This window comes from Mercenaria mercenaria, chromosome 17 (genome assembly GCF_021730395.1).
Source record: "Mercenaria mercenaria strain notata chromosome 17, MADL_Memer_1, whole genome shotgun sequence".
NCBI lineage: Eukaryota > Metazoa > Mollusca > Bivalvia > Venerida > Veneridae > Mercenaria > Mercenaria mercenaria.
In genome coordinates this window covers 43,984,932-44,006,821 of record NC_069377.1, presented here as the reverse complement: position 1 = coordinate 44,006,821, position 21,890 = coordinate 43,984,932, and the positions used below count along the sequence as shown (strand labels likewise).

The 21,890-nt window shown below is 33.3% G+C and overlaps 1 protein-coding gene across 2 annotated transcripts in view; it reads left to right on the top strand.

Moving 5' to 3' along the window:
- Positions 1–21,890, top strand: part of LOC123536855 (uncharacterized) — a 65,515-nt gene that overhangs the window by 34,902 nt on the left and 8,723 nt on the right. The window contains exon 2 of one of the 2 annotated variants that reach the window (XM_045320333.2): positions 21,628–21,725. The exons of the other annotated variant lie outside the window; for it this stretch is intronic. The gene's annotated coding sequence lies outside the window, so the exon portion shown is untranslated. The remainder of the gene's footprint in view (positions 1–21,627; positions 21,726–21,890) is intronic. 2 annotated transcript variants of the gene reach the window in all.

The window sequence follows — 21,890 nt, the reverse complement described above, 5'->3', positions numbered from 1 at the left end:
AAATCTCTACTTAGAGTTTGCATCCAAACTGGAGTTTGTAGCGGAACCGTAAATATTAAATACCACGGGAGAAAACCGGATTGTATTGGACCGGATAATACGAGTAAAATCCAGAAGATTTTTGTAATGCCACGATTGTACAGATAATTGTACATGGGTTGGAATGGTGGTTATAGGGCTTATATATTTTTGTCACAAATCCATGTTTTATATATATATATATATATATATATATATATATATATATATATATATATATATATATATATATATATATACTGTCTTAAGTAACCAGTAATTAATATTTAAGTTGCATTATAATAATTTAAGCTATTTTTTTTTCTGTGTTACATGAACATTTCTGGCTATTTAGATATAAAAGACCCTTTACACTCAGAATATCTGGTTTTAACAGACCGTGGCAGCAAGAAAACAATATTCAATTAAGAAGAGTGTTTTTGTAAGTTGTTCCAGACGTTACTGACACAAATGATGATGAAACGCTATGCAATCTTTTTCACATGATAGTTAACCAATTTAAGATAAAATCTCAGAATCTATTATCTATCCGCAGTGCTCCATTCACGCCTTTGCCGCCAAATCCATTTAATCAGCTTATTCACAGACGGAAACATTAGACCTACTCTAGTTTCATTAAAAGACATTATAAGACTTGATCTGTCATGGCCTATTCAGCTCAAAAATATGTAGCTGTTTCTACGTGACATATTGCAAATGAGGGTTGCTTTGGACGTTACTTCCCATACAAGCGTTCAATAATTTTAATGACGTTCGCTTTATGCGATTTTGTATCCATTAGATATATTTCATATTAGAGGTAAGCATTAATAATTACAAGACAGATTTTCCAGTATCATAGATACTCCTATAAGAATCACTGCTTTTTAATTTCTTTTTTTTTTATTTAAATCGAAATATTTATTCGCAAACTTTACACCTTAGCAAAATGACATTTATACATATAATAAATAATCCTTGTCTGTATATAATACATAATATACTCATTTGATTGATTTCCAGAGATCCAACGCCTTACAAACTGGAAACATAATGATCAAAAGTCCTATATTATGATAGAATGTTAAAGGTAGAAATTTGTAAGCAATTAAAATGGATATACAGGAGTGTCGAAAGTAGAAAAAAGGAAAGCTATTATGTCTGTTTCACAACGTCAGATATATGTACATTAAAATGATAAAAGGAAACAATTCCAATGGATTGTTAAGACTGAGGATAACAATTGCTTGTTATTTAAAATACTGAAGGCAGCAGCAAAACTTACCAGCATCTAATATTAACAATAACAAAGTTTATTTTAAAGGTAACAAATTGATTTAAATACCTTGAAAATGTTAACTAGACGTAAAGTTCAATTTTAATATACAAGAATAGTCCAAATCTTGCCAAATCCTATTTTAAATATATTTTTAAATCCACAATGTTAATGTAACTCCATAAAATGTTAATTGTACAAACTGGTAATATTCTATAATAAGGCAGTAAATAATATCTTGCTTACGTTCTGCCCTGTCCTCAAACACCTTCCTGTGCAAAGCATCATGGAAGATTGCAACAATTTCACGTATCACTAAGAATAAAAATATCTGATTCTGGAAAACAAATAACCCAGACTTTAAAATAATGTTAACACCCTGTTGATTGAACCTTCTAGACTGAAAACATAGAAGAATATAAATTACTTATTGACATACATTATGTCTCAAAACTAGGACAGACCTTACAGTAAAATGAGTCATCTATATTGAGAATGGCATGTACATAAAAGAATGTTCTGAACATTATAAATTTGATACGGTCAGAGATGAAGAAAAAACATCATAGTATATTTGCTAAATCTATTCATATAGTCTAATTTGTTTCTTCGGTAAAATTAGATATATCCTGTCAGGCTTTTCTTAACAAAATTTGAAAAGGTTGTTAGCTTGCAAAAAAACTGTTCAGGTGAAGATTAATCAGATTGTTGTGAAATGTACACTAGACATAGTACTAGAGATCAATCAATGACACAAATATTAATCCTGCATTTACCTGTTCACCTACATGACACATGTTAATATGAATAATGAAGTATATTCATGGTTAGAAACTTAGTGATAAGTCATTTCATTGTAAATGGTAAATACTGAAGAGTGTTTTTTCTTGTTAGCTCACCTGTCACGAAGTGACAAGGTGAGCTTTTGTGATCGCGCAGCGTCCATCGTCTGTGCGTCCGTGCGTCCGTCCGTGCGTAAACTTTTCCTTGTGACATATCTAGAGGTCACAGTTTTCATGGGATCTTTATGAAAATGAGTCAGAATGTTCATCTTGGTAAATTCTAGGTCAAGTTCGAAACTGGGTCACTTGCGGCCAAAAAGTAGGTCAGTATGTCTAAAAATAGAAAAACCTTGTGACCATTCTAGAGGCCATAATTTTCAATGGATCTTCAAGAAAATTGGTCAGAATGTTTACCTTGATGATTTCTAGATCAAGTTCGAAACTGGGTCATGTGCGGCCAAAAAGTAGGTCAGTAGGTCTAAAAATAGAAAAACATTGTGGCCATACTAGAGGCCATAATTTTCAATGAATCTTCATGAAAATTGGTCAAAATGTTTATCTTGATGATATCTAGGTCAAGTTCGAAACTGGGTCACGTGCCGTCAAAAACTAGGTCAGTAGGTCTAAAAATAGAAAAACCTTGTGACTTCTCTAGAGGCCATATATTTCACAAGATCTTCATGAAAATTGGTCAGAATGTTTACCTTGATAATATCTAGGTCAAGTTCGAAACTGGGTCACGTGCCATCAAAAACTAGGTCAGTAGATCTAAAAATAGAAAAACCTTGTGACCTCTCTAGAGGCCACATATTTCAAAAGATCTTCATGAAAATTGGTCAAAACGTTCAACTTGCTGATTTCTAGATCAAGTTCGAAACTGGATCATGTGCGGCCAAAAAGTAGGTCAGTAGGTCTAAAAATAGAAAAACATTGTGACCACACTAGAGGCCATAATTTTCAATGAATCTTCATGAAAATTGGTCAAAATGTTTATCTTGATGATATCTAGGTCAAGTTCGAAACTGGGTCACGTGCCGTCAAAAACTAGGTCAGTAGGTCTAAAAATAGAAAAACCTTGTGACTTCTCTAGAGGCCATATATTTCACAAGATCTTCATGAAAATTGGTCAGAATGTTTACCTTGATAATATCTAGGTCAAGTTCGAAACTGGGTCACGTGCCATCAAAAACTAGGTCAGTAGATCTAAAAATAGAAAAACCTTGTGACCTCTCTAGAGGCCACATATTTCAAAAGATCTTCATGAAAATTGGTCAAATGTTCAACTTGCTGATATCTAGGTCAAGTTCGAAACTGGGTTACGTGCCGTCAAAAACTAGGTCAGTAGGTCAAATAATAGAAAAACATTGTGACCTCTCTAAAGGCCATATTTTTCATGGGATCTGTATGAAAGTTGGTTCGCATGTTTATCTTGATAATATCTAGGTCAAGTTCGAAACTGGGTTATGTGCGATCAAAACCTAGGTCAGTAGGTCTAAAAATAGAAAAACCTTGTGACCTCTCTAGAGGCCATATTTTTTATGAGATCTTCATGAAAATTGGTCAAAATGTTCACCTTGATAATATCTAGGTCAAGTTTGAAAATGGATTATGTGCCATCAGAAACTAGGTCAGTAGGTCAAATAAAAGGAAAAGCTTGTGACCCCTCTAGAGGCCATATTTTTCATGGGATCTGTATGAAAGTTGGTCTGAATGTTCATCTTAATGATATCTAGGAAAAATTCGAAAATGAGTTACGTGCCATCAAAAACTAGGTCAGTAGATCAAATAATAGAAAAACCTTGTGACCTCTCTAAGGGCCATATTTCTCATGGGATCTGTATGAAAGTTAATATGAATGTTCATCTTAATGATATCTAGGTCAAGTTCGAAACACGGTCATGTGCGGTCAAAAACTAGGTCAGTAGGTCTAAAAATAGAAAAACCTTGTGACCTCTCTAGAGGCCATACTTGTGAATGGATCTCCATAAAGATTGGTCAGAATATTCATCTTGATGATATCTAGGTCAAGTTTGAAAGTGGGTCACGTGCCTTCAAAAAGTAGGTCAGTAGGTCAAATAATGAAAAAACGTTGTGACCTCTCTAGAGATCATATTTTTCATGGGATCTGTATGAAAGTTGGTCTGAATGTTTATCTTGATGATATATAGGTCAAGTTTGAAACTGGGTCAACTGCAATCAAAAACTAGGTCAGTAGGTCTTGAAATAGAAAAACCTTGTGACCTCTCTAGAGGCCATACCCTTGAATGGATCTTCATGAAAATTGGTCAGAATGTTCACCTTGATGATTTCTAGGTTATGTTTGAAACTGGGTCACGTGCTTTAAAAAACTAGGTCAGTAGGTCAAATAATAAATAACCTTGTGACCTCTCTTGAGGCCATACTTTTCATGGGATCTGTATGAAAGTTGGTCTGAATGTTCATCTTCATGATATCTAGGTCAAGTTTGAAACTGGGTCAACTGCGGTCAAAAACTAGGTCAGTAGGTCTAAAGTTATTTAAATCTATTGACCTCTCTAGAGGCCATATTTTTCAATGGATCTTCATGAAAATTGATCTGAATTTTCACCTTGATGATATCTAGGTCAATTTCGAAACTGGATTACGTGCAATCAAAAACTAGGCCAGTAGGTATAAAAATAGAAAAACCTTGTGACCTCTCTAGAGGCCATATTTTTCATGAGATCTTCATGAAAATTAGTGAGAATGTTCACCTTGATGATATCTAGATAAAATTCGAAACAGGGTCATGTACCTTCGAAAACTAGGTCAATAGGTCAAATAATAGAAAAACCTTGTGACCTCTCTAGAGACTATATTTTTCAATGGATCTTCATGAATATTGGTCAGAATGTTTATCTTGATAATATCTAGGTCGAGTTCAAAACTGGGTCACATGAGCTCAAAAACTAGGTCACTATGTCAAATAATAGAAAAAACGACGTCATACTCAAAACTGGGTCATGTGGGAAGACGTTGGTTATTTAGGACCATCATGGTCCTCTTGTTTTTATATGTGATGTGTAACATGGTACAAATAACATTATATCTAAATTTCAGTTTTAGTAGCGGATCTGAATTTATTTTATAAGACTAAAAACATTTTCTGACGCCACACAATAAACGTGTATTTGACAACATTTTTGCATTGAGATAAGTTCTTCCCGCAATAATCCAGTTATAATTGGGGATTAAATATTTATCAATGGATTGATAGGTAGGACTATCTGCAAGAGCAGCTACATGGAAATTAAACTAGAAGCTTCAGAAAATCTTAAATAATATGCTTCAAAATTGTCAAATCAAGACTTAAGTATTATATTCAGTCTTAAATGTTACATATCAACAACCAGCCTTATCTTTAAAATTGTTTTTCATAATCTAAAATTTTACGTGTTATCTCTATGTACTCTGAAAATGGAACATTTAACTTACCCTGTAAAGTAATTTATTTCTGGTATTTTACATGTCAAGATAATTTGTACAACTGCAACAAGCATCCTTAAAGATGTAATCGAAAAATCAAGAACAAAAAAATAGGTTAGGGATCCAGAAGGTATAGCCACGTTACAAGAATGCAGCCTCCCAAAATAAAACCGCATTACGACGCACGCATCAATGTTCAAATGATGGACTCCTTGAATGAATTTTATCTAATTATGAACAAAATTACAATACATGTATCATTTTTTACTTTTTTCAATAACTACATTGCAGAGTTTCGTAAATGAGTGAATAATAGCATTTTCATTTTTTGTGACTGTCTTCGCAGCTGATTATGACTTTTTCATCACGTAATTATCTTATAGTTACGTTAGTTATACTACGTGCTTTATTTCACGAATTCAAGTCCGCATTAATACAGCACGAAATAACAAACACGCTAAGCTGCGGTTTTTCAAGTTTAAAATTAATGACATTTGCACAATTTGCTACCGTTAATATCAAATACTGCGATAATAATATGAAAAACTAACATGTTTCTTATTCACATGCCAAACTTAACAAATCACTTGCACATCACCAATTTTTTTAAGTAACCCAGCTCCAACAACATGGCTATTTATTGATTTGTAATTTTTAAAGAGACTAACCAACACACTTTAGGCGAAAAATAATTTCTCGCAAAAATCCATAAAGAGTGTGTAATCTAAGGTAACTAGTGGTTCAAACTTATTGATTTTTGCAAGATATTTTCATAAATAACCGTAGATATTGTGCAGAAGATAGTAAACCGTTGCAACGCTTTTGAAATAATGCAGAATACTTACAAGCTTCGTAGATATTTACAAATATCCAACATTTACTTTCACCAACTTTATCATATTTTCAATGTCATAATTTACATTCTTCGTGGCCGAATGGTTAAGGTCGCTGACTTTGAACCACTAGCCTCTCACTGGTGTAGGTTCGAGCCTCACTCGGGGCGTTGAATTGTTCATGTGAGGAAGCCATCCAGCTGCTGGAAGGTCACCATATGACCTATAATTGTGTCGGTTCGGCGGTAAACCCAACAAAACAAAAGATATGTACATTCTATGCCAAACTTGGCGGAAATGAACAGGTTGAAAAATTACAACTAAACTGTCGGCAAGTAGATTTAGTGACGGTAAATCTTTTGATCTTAGTGTCCTATTGTGCATATAGGCTTCAGTCATGTTGCTGGAGTAGGCTGGTTAGAATAGAATCTTTCAGGTGCGGGTAACAATGTTGTACTGAGACTGAAACGAATTAATTTGATTAAACGCCTATTACTATACGATGACATATTCAATGGCGTTGTACATTTAATTTAACAAACTTCAATTTAAATGATGTAATGTAAAAAGTCACAAAAATTTAAAAACTAACACTCGCTGTTATCGCATATAAAACAATTATCAAAAAATTAAAACAATGCCACGAAGTCTCTAAAATACAGTGTCTTAAGATTTTTTTGAATGCATCAAGTGATTAACTTTTGTGTAATGCTAACGGCAGTTCATTTCACAGACACTTGGGGTCAGGAAACACCCACCCACTCTCCTCTGCCCATGGTTAAGTTTAATGAATTATGTTTTAGCATTTTAACATGTATTGAGCATAGGTGACGATCTTAAAACGCATTTTATTACAATTTCAAATATCCATTTTTTACCATAAATGCTCTTAAAATAAGATGTAAAATTGACACTAGAAAACGATAGTCGATTTAGCTTTCAAATTAACACCTACATTTAAATACCTGGTATCAAACGACGATTCTGTAACCATTCTGTCAAATGACACCTGTCTCGACAACTGACGTTCAGGTTCCGACGAGAGATCAATAATTATCATAAATCGATCAATCTTTCTTGTATGGCACACCTCCCTGCGAATTGATCCCTGCTTTGCACTGCGCATATCGTACGAGGGTACAAAACTTGGATTTTTATCATAGGAAGTGATGATTCAGTATAATATAGTCGTAAGCGTATTAATTATGATACGCACAGTACGAAGCGGGGGTTCAAGCGGCAAGCAAGTGTTCACTGTTACAAGTCTTCTTATTTTAAGAGCATTGATGGTAAAAAAATGCATTTTAAAACACGCTGAAATTGTTATAAAATACGTTTTACGATCGTCACCTATGCCCAATACATGTTAAAATGTTAAAAAATATTCGCTAAACTTAACCAGGGACGGTTTAGAGTGGGTTGGGTGGGGGTCCTGACCCCAAGTGTCTGTGGTTCAATTTTGTACCAACTGTACAGAAACTTCTATCATTAAATGTTTTGCACTTTTTGTACTGTACTATATATCTCACGGGGCGCCTTCAGTATAGTTGTAATTCTGCTATGACCGGATTTCCTAGGTACAAATGTATAATGAGAGCTGCCGTGATGCATATATATTGTAGTTTATCCTATATGGTACTACAAATACCATTAAAGAACGAATAACAGTAGTCTAATTGCAAGGTAACCAGACTGTTCATTATACAGTTGGTTGCATCACTGGTAAGGTACTGTCTGATCAGACCTGTTATGTTTGGCTGTGGATATACAGACCTGCACAAAGAGTTGAACTATTGTTACATTTTCAAATTTAAGTCTAATACTGCCCGAGATTCCTTGCATGCTTTGTTGATTTTATATCACATCCTCGATATACTAGCAATTTGCCTTGATTTATGCTCAGCGTTGAGTTTAAACAAATACGATCCATCAACGATACATTCTTTAATGCTCGTAATCACGGAATTTATCAGCTGTACGGAAAAGTACAACTGAACTGATAGGTCGATGTGGCAAAGATGAAGAATTCCATAGCATCTGTATATTTCGCCAACGTGTTAAGTGTACATTATATAACAATGTAGACCCAGTATTGATCCCTAGTTACACTATTCTTCATAAGCATAAGCGTCGATTACTCCTTCTAAGTTCCAAGCATTTGATAGTATGTGCATAAATACATTACTTCCGACCATCCCTGCTTTGTCTGTGACTTCGACATGGTGTTCAAGTCAGTCTAACAGTGTGTGTATAAAAAAGCCGCTGATGCTTCAAGTGACATACTTATAGTTTGGTCTACAGTCTGAATGATGTCATTCTGGAATTTCGTTAGTCAATCTTGACTTTCATTACAGCTATCTCTGTTGAATGAAACTTTTTATATGCAGTCCTCAGTATCGCAAGAAGTTTTTTACTTCGATGATGCTCGTATGGATATCAACTACCATTTCCAAAACATTTGAAATGAGTTGAAGTCGCCTCAGACGGGACAAGAGCATATTGTTATTGGGTTCAAGACCAGGTTTCTTTAAAAACAGGCGTGGACGGTGGCATGCATTTCCACTACCGTCCATGAACAGGCTCAATCAAACCGAGCCTGCAACATTTATGTTTTTGTCGTTTTGAGCGACCTGTGGAGCTTCCACATTCCATTTTTTCTGTGTTCATTCTTAACACCTTTTGTACGTAAAACTTTTGTTATAAATGTTTTGAATTCACTCAGACACTTCTTTAAAAGTCTATAGGATTTGTTCAGAGAATTTTGCATAATAAGTCTCCCTTGAAGTTCTGTTAGAAGAGTCTACCAAAGTTTGTTATTACTCCTTAAGTTTTCAATTTTATTCATTAAATAGAATCAGTGGAAACTACACAGGTCGCTCAACACGACAAAGATATTAATATATCTGTGACACTTGACAGTAACGGAATAATATTTTTAATATCATTTCGGGTACTGCAGGATGTCCTGGCGATACGTCAGTCATCATTATAACGAGCATAAAGGGGCTCTTCCTAGTGGTTAAGGCCGATACATCAGTCATCATTATATAACCGGCATAAAGGGGCTCTGTCTAGTGGTAAAGGCCGATGACTTGGAATCACTTACAAATGTGTTCCTCATCGCTGTGGGCTCACAACCTTTGTCCAGATGGCTAAATGAAAATCGGTGGTTCGACCCAGGTACGGCTTGTGTTGAAATAATGACTGAAGGGACACCTAGGGTCTTCCTCAACCCATCGCCATATGACCTATATTTGGTGTTGGTGTAACGTTAAGCCAAGTAAAGCTCACATAAACCATAATTTTCTGGCACGTAAGATATAACAATAAACATTGAAAAGACAAGCTTAGGATACCTTATTTATTTTGATGTATGATGCCTGATGTAAATGTTTGGAAGATGAAAAACAAGGTATTGAATATATACCGGGATTTGAAATATACAATGATGAAATCACCTAAATCTACGTAAGGTTTAACTTAATGCTTTGTAAAGTTCTCTTTTCGGTACATTCAAATGTAAGAAATGTTGTGTCATGAACGAAATAATTTTATATCTAATGGTCAGTTTGAAGTTTTTCAATGTATTCGTTGCAGTGTTTTCTAAATGAGCTAATAAACAATATAAACAATATAATATTTGTACTCTTATTATCATGTTATCTATAACAGTGTAGTTTATGTTATAATTTCTTGGCTATATATTTCTTTGCAGCTAAATATGTATTTGCATGACACTATGTTCTTGGTGCATTTACAAGTCTCTCCGCTCTTATATAAAAGTTTTTAGATTAATTATTCTGTTTGGTTTATTTCATAAATTCATGTCCATTGTTTTCATCACGAAATCACGAACACATTATTCAATTGATTTTTACCTCTTCAAAGCTTTTCCCAATCATTGATGCAAAATGAAAATACCTAATATGAATGCTGGGCATGTCACTTTAAATTATGATTATATGATTATAACCAGTGGTTTTCTAAACACTAATTGTATCATAGCTCGGTGTTTTTTCTTAACAAATTTGGTGCAGGTAAATCGTATACACTGATTGCAGGGTGCGGTAACTAAAAGTGTGCAGGTATTTAATACCCGCACGCTAGTTACCGCACTGTTGGATAGGAAAGTATGCCAGCGTGTCTGGAACAGTATACAGCGAAGTGTATTTTATTGACTTTCTGCTCTCACATTGGTTTATTTTACTTGGGCTTTACACATTTATAAAGCAAGGATTTTAAGTACTCACTGAACTGCTGTATACTGCAATGTGGAACGCCTACTGAACTACCATATATGGATGGCTATGAATCAAAACAGAAAGAACATTAAAACTCTCAGGTAAACGATTTATACTCGGGGGCTACGTCCCCTCGTACAAATCGTTTTCCCTCGAGTTTCAATGCTCTTTCTATTACGTAACACGTACAAAACTTTTGTAATACAAATATGATTATTATAAAGTTACTTGACCTGAATTCTTGTATTCAGCTTGCATGTATTTAGCCTGGGTCGAACAGAACAGGCACGGCAAATGCAGAACATACACACAGTTTCCCCTAATCACAGCTGTTTTAGGAAAATTTAGGTGATGATTTATAAGCACGAAAGGGTAGAGAACGTGAACATAATGCAAGTTATTCCCTCTCAAATACTTCATATTTTATAGTGTACTATTGACGTTTATTAATTGTCTTTTGAAAATATTTTGGTTTATTTATCAGTATAATTTGTACTTCAAAAATTCGATTGGACATTTATAGGTATTTTTAATAGTTCAAGATGTCTTTCTTAAGTGGCTGCTGAAACAAGATTACAAAGTAATCATGAAGGTAGCATATACTTCAGTATTTTGATGACATCCTGTGGACACTATAACGCTTGAATTACACAAATTTCTGTTTGAAACTAATTATGCGTGTTTAGCAATAATACAGACATATTAAAAAAATAATTAACTATCAGCTAAAGTAATGAAAGTTTGGATAATGCACAATAAGTATATCAAACTGGAAAGTTTTGTTTTTGGTTTTAATGCCATTTTCCAACAGTACGGCCGGCAGTTAACCTAATCAATGTTCCTGGATTCTGTACAATTATAAACCTGTTCTCCGCAAGTAACTGCCAACTTCCCCACATGAATCAGAGGTGGATGACGAATGATTTCAGGTACAATGTCTTTTATAAAATTATTACGGAGAACATACACTTCCCTGGGATCGAACTGACGACCCCGCGATCTGTCCATAGATCTGCGCTCTCACTACTGAGCTAAGCGGACGGGCTAAAAAAAAACGAAAAAGGGAAAAATATTAGGATATACTTCATTATGACGAAGTATTATCTGCGATTCGGCCGGCAAATGCATCTCTTCTTATCAATAAACAAGACACGTTAATGAATGACCACCTACTAATGCGTTGAAGGATAGTGTTTAGCAGTTATTTGTTTTACTTGCTGTTAATGTGTTCTAGATTTAGATATCGGAGTTGTTGCTCAATAAAGAAGTGATAATTCAAAAACAGCCTGTATCTATTTAATTAACATAGACAACATCATAAAGGATACCATACAGGTCATTGTGCCTTATCATCAAAATCTAACAGAAATGCATAAAAATTTACATTTATTTTTCAGGGTCAAAACCAAACACTCCTATCATAATGTTCTTTCAAAGATACTCGCCATAAATCATGAAAAATTATGGCTGTGCTCTCTGTATATCATTTTGAGGATTAAAGATACAAAATTGATGTAATCTGGGCAATTTATTTTTGGGTTGTCATCTTAATCCATAGAGTTACAAGAATTAAATATATAAGTAAAACAATTATTGATACGCATCCATATACATTTAATTACAAAAGAATTCGTTTTTACAGTTTATTCAATTACTATTGTGCTAACCAGTGTATCGGCTCACATTACATAATGTCACTATCTCGGTCTCAAAAAGCACGATTTATTCTTCATGGTTACAGGTTTGCATTAATTTCATTTGGTGAGAACCTGTTTATTTCACACGGAAAGTATAAAAACAAATACAAATTATAAAATTTGTAGTCAATGCCTAAGAAATTCAAGGACAAAAATTCAACAAAATAAAAGCTGGTGTATGTATAAGTAACTGTTCTGCAAAATATCAAATTAACTTATTCTGGGCTTTATTGTACCAGATGGTATAATCATAGCCCTTCAAAAACCATAATATATTAAATTCGAAGTCGTTCACGTTATCCCACATCTGTCATAAACTATTTGATAGACATTTTAATCGTGTTTGGAAAATCTCACAGGGATCACGTAAAACATAGCTTCTGTTTAAAATCGACAAAGAGACAGATTACATGTTCGTGTTCATTCGATGAATTTGACAAGAAATTATGAGCTACGTAAGAATTTTCTAATAGTTTAGATATATGAATCCGAATCTGATTAAGATCTTTGCAGATAGAAGAAGTAATTAGTTAATTATTCTTAACCTCGTTCGAGTATAGAATCTCACGCACACGCCGTTAATGGTGTTAAATACAAGCGAAATAATGAAAATCGCAATGAAAAGGGATATCGACAAACAATTGTAATCATTTTTATGGTTTCATTACATGTAACGTTTTTTATCATTTCGTATCAAAACGTAGAATTGCTGTTTGATTAGCTGATGATAAAAAGAAAAGACATATTATGTTTGTTAAGTGAAAAGGTCATTTAAGTCAAGTTTTTTATATCATTTTTATTTTGTTTTAATGTAAGGAAAGTCACAGTTTAATCAATGGCAAGTACGGCGGTTAAAAGGATTTAAGAAAATAAACATAGATTATCAGATGCCACGATATGAATTATTTTATTACAAGTCAAATACCTCTCTTGATCGTATGTTCGTTCGAATAGTTAAGCAATGACTTTGTCTCTGAAGATACTAATGGCTTAACTTACTGACTGTTAAACAAGAAACTGCATTGATAGTATTAGAACATTTTGCTGGGTATAACGTCACGTCATAATCGATTATTCAGCTTTTTATGGTAAAGAAAACATCAGATGCTCATCATGGCATTATGCAGGCAATGATCGGCGCCTTGGTATTACCACCGACCTTTGGAGCAAGATAGATGGTTTCCATTACAACAATGGCAAGGAGCAAGTAATTCGAAGTCAGCGATTTTAACCGCTTTCCCTTTAACCACAGTATGTTTTTTTTTTTTTTTTTTGTAAAAGAAAATGGAAATTATTAATTGAATAACATTTATGAGTGGTTAAAATTGCCCGCACTGTGAACCACTTACATTCTCTTAATCCATTTTACGGATCTGAGCAAAAAGCATCTTTAGGGAGTCTGGCTCACTATTACGTCTTTTTTATGAATATGAGATGAATCTCTATATAAAAATGGTAATAGGTCATTACAGTGATTGTTGTTACATTTCATTGAAACTTGCGTCTTCAATACAAATCAAGTACGCTTTAAGAAAACTCAGAGCTGCAACATTCTTTTCCGTTTTCTTTCCTGGAATTGTTTTTTTAGAAATTATTAAGAACATACCATTTTGTTTTATTAAAAACTATTTTACAGCTGACGAAAGGTTAATATCTTAACATATTTTGTGTATAGTGAATGCGTGCATACCTTTGACTGAAATTGCATTGATTATGGACATGATAGTTGGATATTAATGAGTTAAGCAACCAGGTGCATAAAAAATGGGTCGACATATTTTTATTCTAAACGCAGTAAATGTTCTATACATTTCGATGAAGATATTTTATCCACATAACAAAGAAGGGCTGATATGCTCAACAGATATATAAGAAATGAAGCTACACAGATATTGGACATATCCTGATTTTTGATAGAATAATGATACACATCTTCCCTGCTTTGATTTATTTTCAATACATTTTTTTTTCAAGTGAGACGGTAATAAGTATATCATACGTAACTGATAGATGAAAACGAATATAGAACATACACATTAGCATAAAATACCTTACTTAACGAACGTACACTCGTTTGCACGTGGTTTGTGCAATGATTCATATTGCAGGAATTTTGTCGAAATTACAAAAGCTATTTCTTGTTATTCTTTAATATTTTCTTTCCCTCAATTTGTTTATACTTCTTGATCCATGAAATACCATCTTCACCTAACAATTAAAGCAGCCAACCAATAGAATTTTCCTTGAAAATTAGTCGAATTACATTTCTTTTATATATGCTTTATATTTCCTGTCGCTTGTCTGATAAAATCATGCTCTTTGTGATATAAGTACCTTTATTGAGGAGCAGACCAATGCCCTTTTTAGTTTATATATCCTTATATAGCTTTCAGTATGATAAGCTTCATTGCTCTAACAAGATAAAGCTTTTGTTGAAGTAATTGGATTAGAAAACTTCCTTCTCCTAGTTGATATACATTAAACGGACATTCTCATTTTCAATCAATGTATTGTCTGTAAGAGCGGAAGATGCTGGAAACTGTGTTTACCTTTGGACATTGCTTTATGTGAACACATTGCCTTTAATATTATGTTTTGAAAATTAAATTTCTAGTTGAATAGTTCGTTAATTTATGCCTGTAGAACAAGGAAGTGTCCATCAAATGTCTTGTAAGAATATTGTTTTGCATTATTTTAGTATATTTGACTGATTATTAACTACTTGGACAGTCAATAATCGCGTTGTACGGTTATAGAACATTGCACATGTGTTTAATGGAATGATTTCTCAAAAATTGGAATACCGTTTGTTATATTGTTATGCGAGAACTATTTATATTTGTCAAGAATTTAAATTGAATAATATCCGGAAATAACTAGCAACCGAAACATTTTGTAAAGGTAAATAATTGCTATAACTTAATGTGATAATAGGAAGCGACTTGCCATACAAATTAGAACGTATTCTAATTGTAACATCTTTTCAAATTTAGACAGTACAGCTATGCGTGTTCCTGGCGGCTGAGCCCAGGATAAAGTGATTAACAGGCTGGACCTCAACGCTAGCGATCCGGGCTATGATTCCCGCTCTCACCCCGATTGTGTTCAGTGCAGGGTAGTTAACATTAATTTAACAGTATTGGCTTACACTGGATGCTGTGAAAGTAAAAACAAACACGATAGAAAACACGTGGTCCTCGCGAAATATCAACTTTTGTTATCTTTTAATTTCCGTTGAAATTGATCAAAGGATGTATCCTATATAGATAATTAAGGGATTTTATAAAAAAGTGAATCCTATGGTTTTATTGGACTAAATTTACAGTCGGAATCTTTGTTTTGACGAAGACTATATAACGATGAGATAATAGATGACTGGCTGTGTCACTGAACAAATACAGTGCACAGGGATAATGCTTTTAGAATAGTTGAAGAGAGATTTCTGGATTAAATATACTCGGCAAAACCATCTGCACTTTTAGCAGAATATCTCTTGCTATTGCATTTAAAATTGTTTTATTTCACAAATAAAATATATTTGTGTAACTGATAGAAACTGTCTTTTCAGTCGATGCCTTTTTCACGTCAATGATATTCTGACTAACGCGATGAAACTTTTGTATTTAATGCCTTTTCCTTATATTCATAGCCATAATAATATCGAATCAAAAGCCACATTGTCCCGCTGAAAATTTGACCAACATGTAGATACATATACTTGCATTTACTTTGATATCATGTTAAAGCTGTGAAACAGACATTTCAAATGATTATTTTGCACATGATTCTTGTCAGTTCTAACAATGTTGTGCGGCTAGTGTCATACTTTTTTTCAGAAAACCTCTAGTAGCAATTTCCTCTTGGCCGTCTACGTTGACAAAGCTGTACGATAATTCGTAGACGATTTTATAATGGTCTTTAAAAAGAAAATAGATCTGCTTTTCCAATTTGTTATAAACGATCTATTTTCTAAAAGAGAGCGTAATAACTTAACTAAAAATGCATTGTCTCTTAGCCGCTTTAATTCGCAGTAATTTGATTTGCTTTGATTACAGTATCACTTTCAGATTAATATTTCTGTCTAATTACATTGTAGTAATATTGAAGTTTATACGATCCGCGCACATTGATATATGCTATTTATATCAATAGTCTAAGATTTATTGTTCCGATCACATTTTTTGTTCTTTTTATCATCTTGTCATATGCAGCGATGTTATGATGACAAAAATAATGAATGTGTCTTAATAAATGATAGTGTTGTTATAAGTTTCATCTATTTGTTTGAAATTCTGTCCATAAGAACATTTATATTAGTGTTATTCAACAACTTGTAGCCAATATAAACTCTATAATAACCTGCCAACCTAACTATATAACACTAGCAATTATAAACTGACCGTCATATTCTTAGTAATATATGTTTTGAAACAATCACACTTAGTTCCAGCCTTAAAAGAATGAAAGTTATTAATTTGTTTTGTAATTTAGAATAAATCACTGCAAAAAATAGGTCATCAGGTAACTTTTTAATGTTTGTAATGCATTACTTAAGAAATTATTCATAGCAAAAGAGTGTTTTAACACTTATTTATGCACGATGGGCGGTTATACGTCGTGCGTAATAAATTCACGAGGGCGCAGTCCGAGTGAAATTATTTGTACGACGTATTACCGCCAGAGTGTATAAATAGTGTTAAAACAAGGTTTTGCTATAAATTATTTCGATTCTAACATGCCCTTAATCTAAAACAGTAGATAAAATATAATAGCGTTCTTTCTTGGTCGCAACAAAAACATAGACGTCACCGCATGTTAACGTGACGTCATTCTAGCGAAAGAGTGTTTCGACAGAGAAAAGCATATTAGGATGTTAAATAGCATTTATACAGAAACGATACCGATGAACATGTAAGACTATCTCAGACATTACAACATTCTCTCTAAAATAATAAAATGTTAAGGAGGTACGTTACCTTGTTACCAGGGTAAATTCAAATAAGTTAAACCGTAGCATATTATTGTATTTCGTGTATGTTAATGTTTTTCCATGATGTGTACAGTTTGCGAGAGAGGAAAAGCACCTCGTCACCTAAGCCTATAGTAAAATTGTATCTGAGTTTTCCCATGTTTTAATCAAATATTTTACCCAGGATCATTTACTTAGGCTCAAATAAATGTTGTGGTGTTTTTTGTTAGAAAATGAACACATGATCTCTATACAGGACCGTTAGTGATTAGTGTTGAAAAGGGACTTTTACCGACTTTTCCCAATGAACCACATGACATATTTCCATCTAAATTGGTCTGTGGTATCAGTTTAAGGTCCTCACCAATATTTGATCAAATGAGGGGATTTGTTTTAATTTTGTGACCACTAGAGCTAAACATAAAATTACTTACTTTAAACAACTTCTCATGAACCGCTTGAGGGATCTTTGACAAACAAACTTGCTCTGTAGCATAAAAGATTTCTTTTAAAGCGGGCATTTGGTCCCTTTAACTAGAGCTACTTATAGAAATACTTTTAATATTTCTTTTCATGAACCTCTAGTCAAGGTCAGGTGAGCGCCTTGGGGTCATTTTAGCCTTGTGTTTAAATTGATATTACCGAATTTAGAAAAAGACAATAAATGTGGTTTGCCAAATATCCATGTGTACTGGCTTTGTTAATCAATAGTTTTGTTTTACAATCTAAATACTAATGATTTATTTTGAGAAAGTGCATTGGTAGTGCATTAAGTCCTGAATTAGAGTAAGCAAATACGTATGTAGCTAATCTAACAGTAATGTCAAGCATAAACATAACTTTGAGTTTGAATGATTTTAATCACTATCAAACATCTGATCTACAGGACGTATTAATTTGATATTTTTAATTATTAGGAGATGATCTAACTAATCATGTTTGAGTTTTAAAAATTGCGATCTGATCTGGTTATATAGAAATTCAGACGGGGCGATGTGCAAAGCAAAATGTTTTTAACTGAGTTACAATGTAAATATTTTAAGGATATGTGTATATGTATATCGATATCTATTATATAATTATGTTTACTTTTAAAACAGCTTCATTGCTGAATGAACCGAGCAAGCTTGTAGTCTGTCAGCACCTCACGACACATGTACAGTGTGCAGACTGTCGTGTAGAGTTTTCATTGTATACTGATTTTATCGAAAGAAGGAGGAGTCACACTTATTTTACACAAAATCGATAAAAAAGCAACATATGACGTGAAGAAATGTTGCATAAGGTAATTTACGCTCTACTAAATGATAAATATACACTAGTACTGTACGACCTGAAATGCATCAAAAAACATGAAACAGGGGACTTTGATCGACTGAAGTCAGCTGCATTATCCTATTTTTAGTTCACCTGAGCACGAAGTGCTCGGGGTGAGCTATTCTAATCGCTCACCGTCTGGCGTCCGTCCACACTTTCCATTAAACAACGTCTCCTCTGAAACCGTTTGATGTAAGTTGATTAAACTTGGCCTGGATGTTCCTAGGGTGGTCCTCTTTCAAAGTTGTTAAAATAGTTTTGCTTGGTTATGTACCTTTTTGTTGAAGCAGATCTTTCTAGACATACGTTCAGAGTGTTAACGTCTTATTTTGTTCAGAAAGCACACAACATGTAATTCTATTAAATTTTTACGCCTGATTTCAGACTTCAAAGTTCTACGGAGATGGCATTCGTCTGTAGTAAATTTGGTAATAAAATGATTTAAGATTCATGTACTGTAATATTTTATTGCAATTACGTCTATCATACTTTGTATAGTTTGAGCAAGTGACATGTATTATGCATTTAGTTTTTTTGAAGCCATATTACAACCAGATCCATATCGGAAAATATTATTAATGACAAAGACTTGACATGTGTGCGAAAATGTTTAGAGTTTAATTGTTGTAGTTGCCTTATACCTGTATAGTTGAGTAAATGTCAATATTTAGTACAACTGAAACACTAGAAGCTTTTTTCTTTACATAAAAGACTGTTATACACGATATTTAATTGCGAATATAGCTCTGCTAATTAGTTAAGTTAAATTCATTTGATAAGGATTTTCTATGTTTAAAATCATTTGAAAATACATAAACAAAAAATGTAAACTACTTTATTAACATCTGCGCATTAGCATTTATTTTTAGATATATATTTAGAATCTAATTTTACATTGTTAGAAATACTGTCCGTGCTGTTTCAACATCTGATACAAAACAAAAACATTTGACATTTGAAAGCAATAAACTTGTTTGAAATGTTAGAAGTCAAACTGTCATCAAAATCTCATATAAAGAATATTTCTATTGCCCAAACTATATAAAAACTTTAAAGCATTACTAGATATTAAATTAATAGTAAACGTTTGCAGCTGATGAAAGTCATACCTTCAAAACTGGATAAATAGATAAAAAAAACTGGATCCATAATATGACGAAAGTCATATATTTTTTTTGTAATATTGCAGTAAATTACAAATATGACCTCGTTGGTATGGAATATTCGCTTGCCATAGAGTCGACAATTTCCGTAACAAATGATTTTGCGGAGCAGTCTTGGGTCTTTGGAGCGCATCCTGTGCTAAGATCAAATATAAGCACAGATATCACAGCTGTTTAGTCCACTAGATTGAAGATATTATATCATCAAAATTATGGACAAAGTATTTACATGTCTTGCATATAACCGGATCAACAATTACTATTGATGTGACGTAATAGCAGATAAGACACCATTGCTATAATAATTCCTATGTTTACTTCAAAACATTTGCAGTTATCTCAATCTAAAATCAGGCAAATAGGGTAGTTAGTTAACCTTAGATTAATTTATCCGTAAAACTAATTCAGTCAGTTAGTTCGGTTGAATGACAAGCGGATACTGAATCTAGATTATCTTCAAAACAAATCCTATTCACTGCAGCGAACAGGTGTATCTATTCGTCTCTTATAGTGTGTTTAAACAGCTAAATATAAGATGTTTCAAAAAGAAACTGATGTTACTCTATTATAAGTTCGCGTTAGAGACACAGTGCTTTAGTATATGTAAACGTAAATTTGAACTAGACGAAAACTGGTACAATGACCAATAACCTGTGGTCGGTTTTAGTGACAACTCGGAGTCTGTTTACCATATATCTAACCGAATGTCATCTCACCTCTGAAATGTAATACCCATTTTAGAAAAATATGTTTCTCAATTTCAAGGTAAAAGAGTAAAGAATCACTAGTGCCCGTATATCCAGAAGCTAACTGGAAAATAGACATAATACATTTAGATGTGAAGGTGTCCAGTTAACTTATTATCATTTACATAAAGTAATGTATAGTTGAAAAATGAAGTTTGTCTTCAGAAAAAGTAGTTAACCACATATATATATTACCTTTTGTATAATGTTTTAGGCACGGTACCCTAGCAAGTCAGACTTTTTAGTAAAAATGTCAATGTCTTAACCTTACCTATGTTACATTGACAGGAGGATTTCCATAAATGAGCCGCGCCATAAGAAAACCAACATAGTGCGTTTGCAACCAGCATGGATCCAGACCAGCCTGCACATCCGCGCAGTCTTGTCAGGATCCATGCTGCTCGCTAATAGTTTCTTTAATTGCAATAGGGTTTGAAAGCGAACAGCATGGATCCTGACCAGACTGCGCGGATTAAAAATATTCCACCCAAATCAATTCAATTAAAAGCGGGAAGTAATTCCGAAAGATTAAAGAAACGGTTAATTGAGAAATAGGTTTATCTCTCGAAGCACAAATTCAATCAAACGGATTATTTTCAATTATGTTCTCTAAATTCAGAAAGAGTTGTATATAGGCAATCAATCCATGTTCACACAATAGCTAAATACTCCTAATATAGTAGGTAGCTATATATAAAAGCAACAAAATATGGAACAGGTTTTCTGTAAAATACTATATTCAATTTATATATTTGTGAATACTGGTGAAGGAAAATGTTCCTTAATTTTGTAAGCACAACTGTGTTCCGCAATTTCCTATCAGCAAAACTCGATTCATAATTACTTCTCATGGTATACCGGTAATTCAAAAAATTATAAAATAAGATATTTCTCAGACTTGATATGAAATAAATCAAGACCTAATGGATACAGAGCTCCTTCATGTTACCCAGGCAGTTGGTCTAATATTTGCACAACTAATTAGGTTACTGTTATGCGACTGGCTATCAGCAATACAGAATACGACAAGTGATAATGTACCCCATTTTTGTTTAGTAGCATCAACTATTAATCTATATGTGACAAACTGATGTCCTAAATCAGTTTTGAATTCAAAGTAAATACGATTTTATTTTCACAGGATGTGAAGGACAATAGTGGGGATAGGGGAAGAGTTCCGCACGCCTTCCAAATTTAGTACCCAAAATCGTTATTGAAATTAAAAACTGCTAGTAGAGTGTAAGTAACACACAAAATCCTACACTGAACAATTCATCAGTAATTTCTTTTACAAGATTTGTACAGTTTATGTAAAAACAATAACAAACAAACTAAAGCGTTTATTAGAGATAGTAAAATAAGTCTGAATAAATATTCAGTCTTGAAGGAGAAACCAACGCAGTT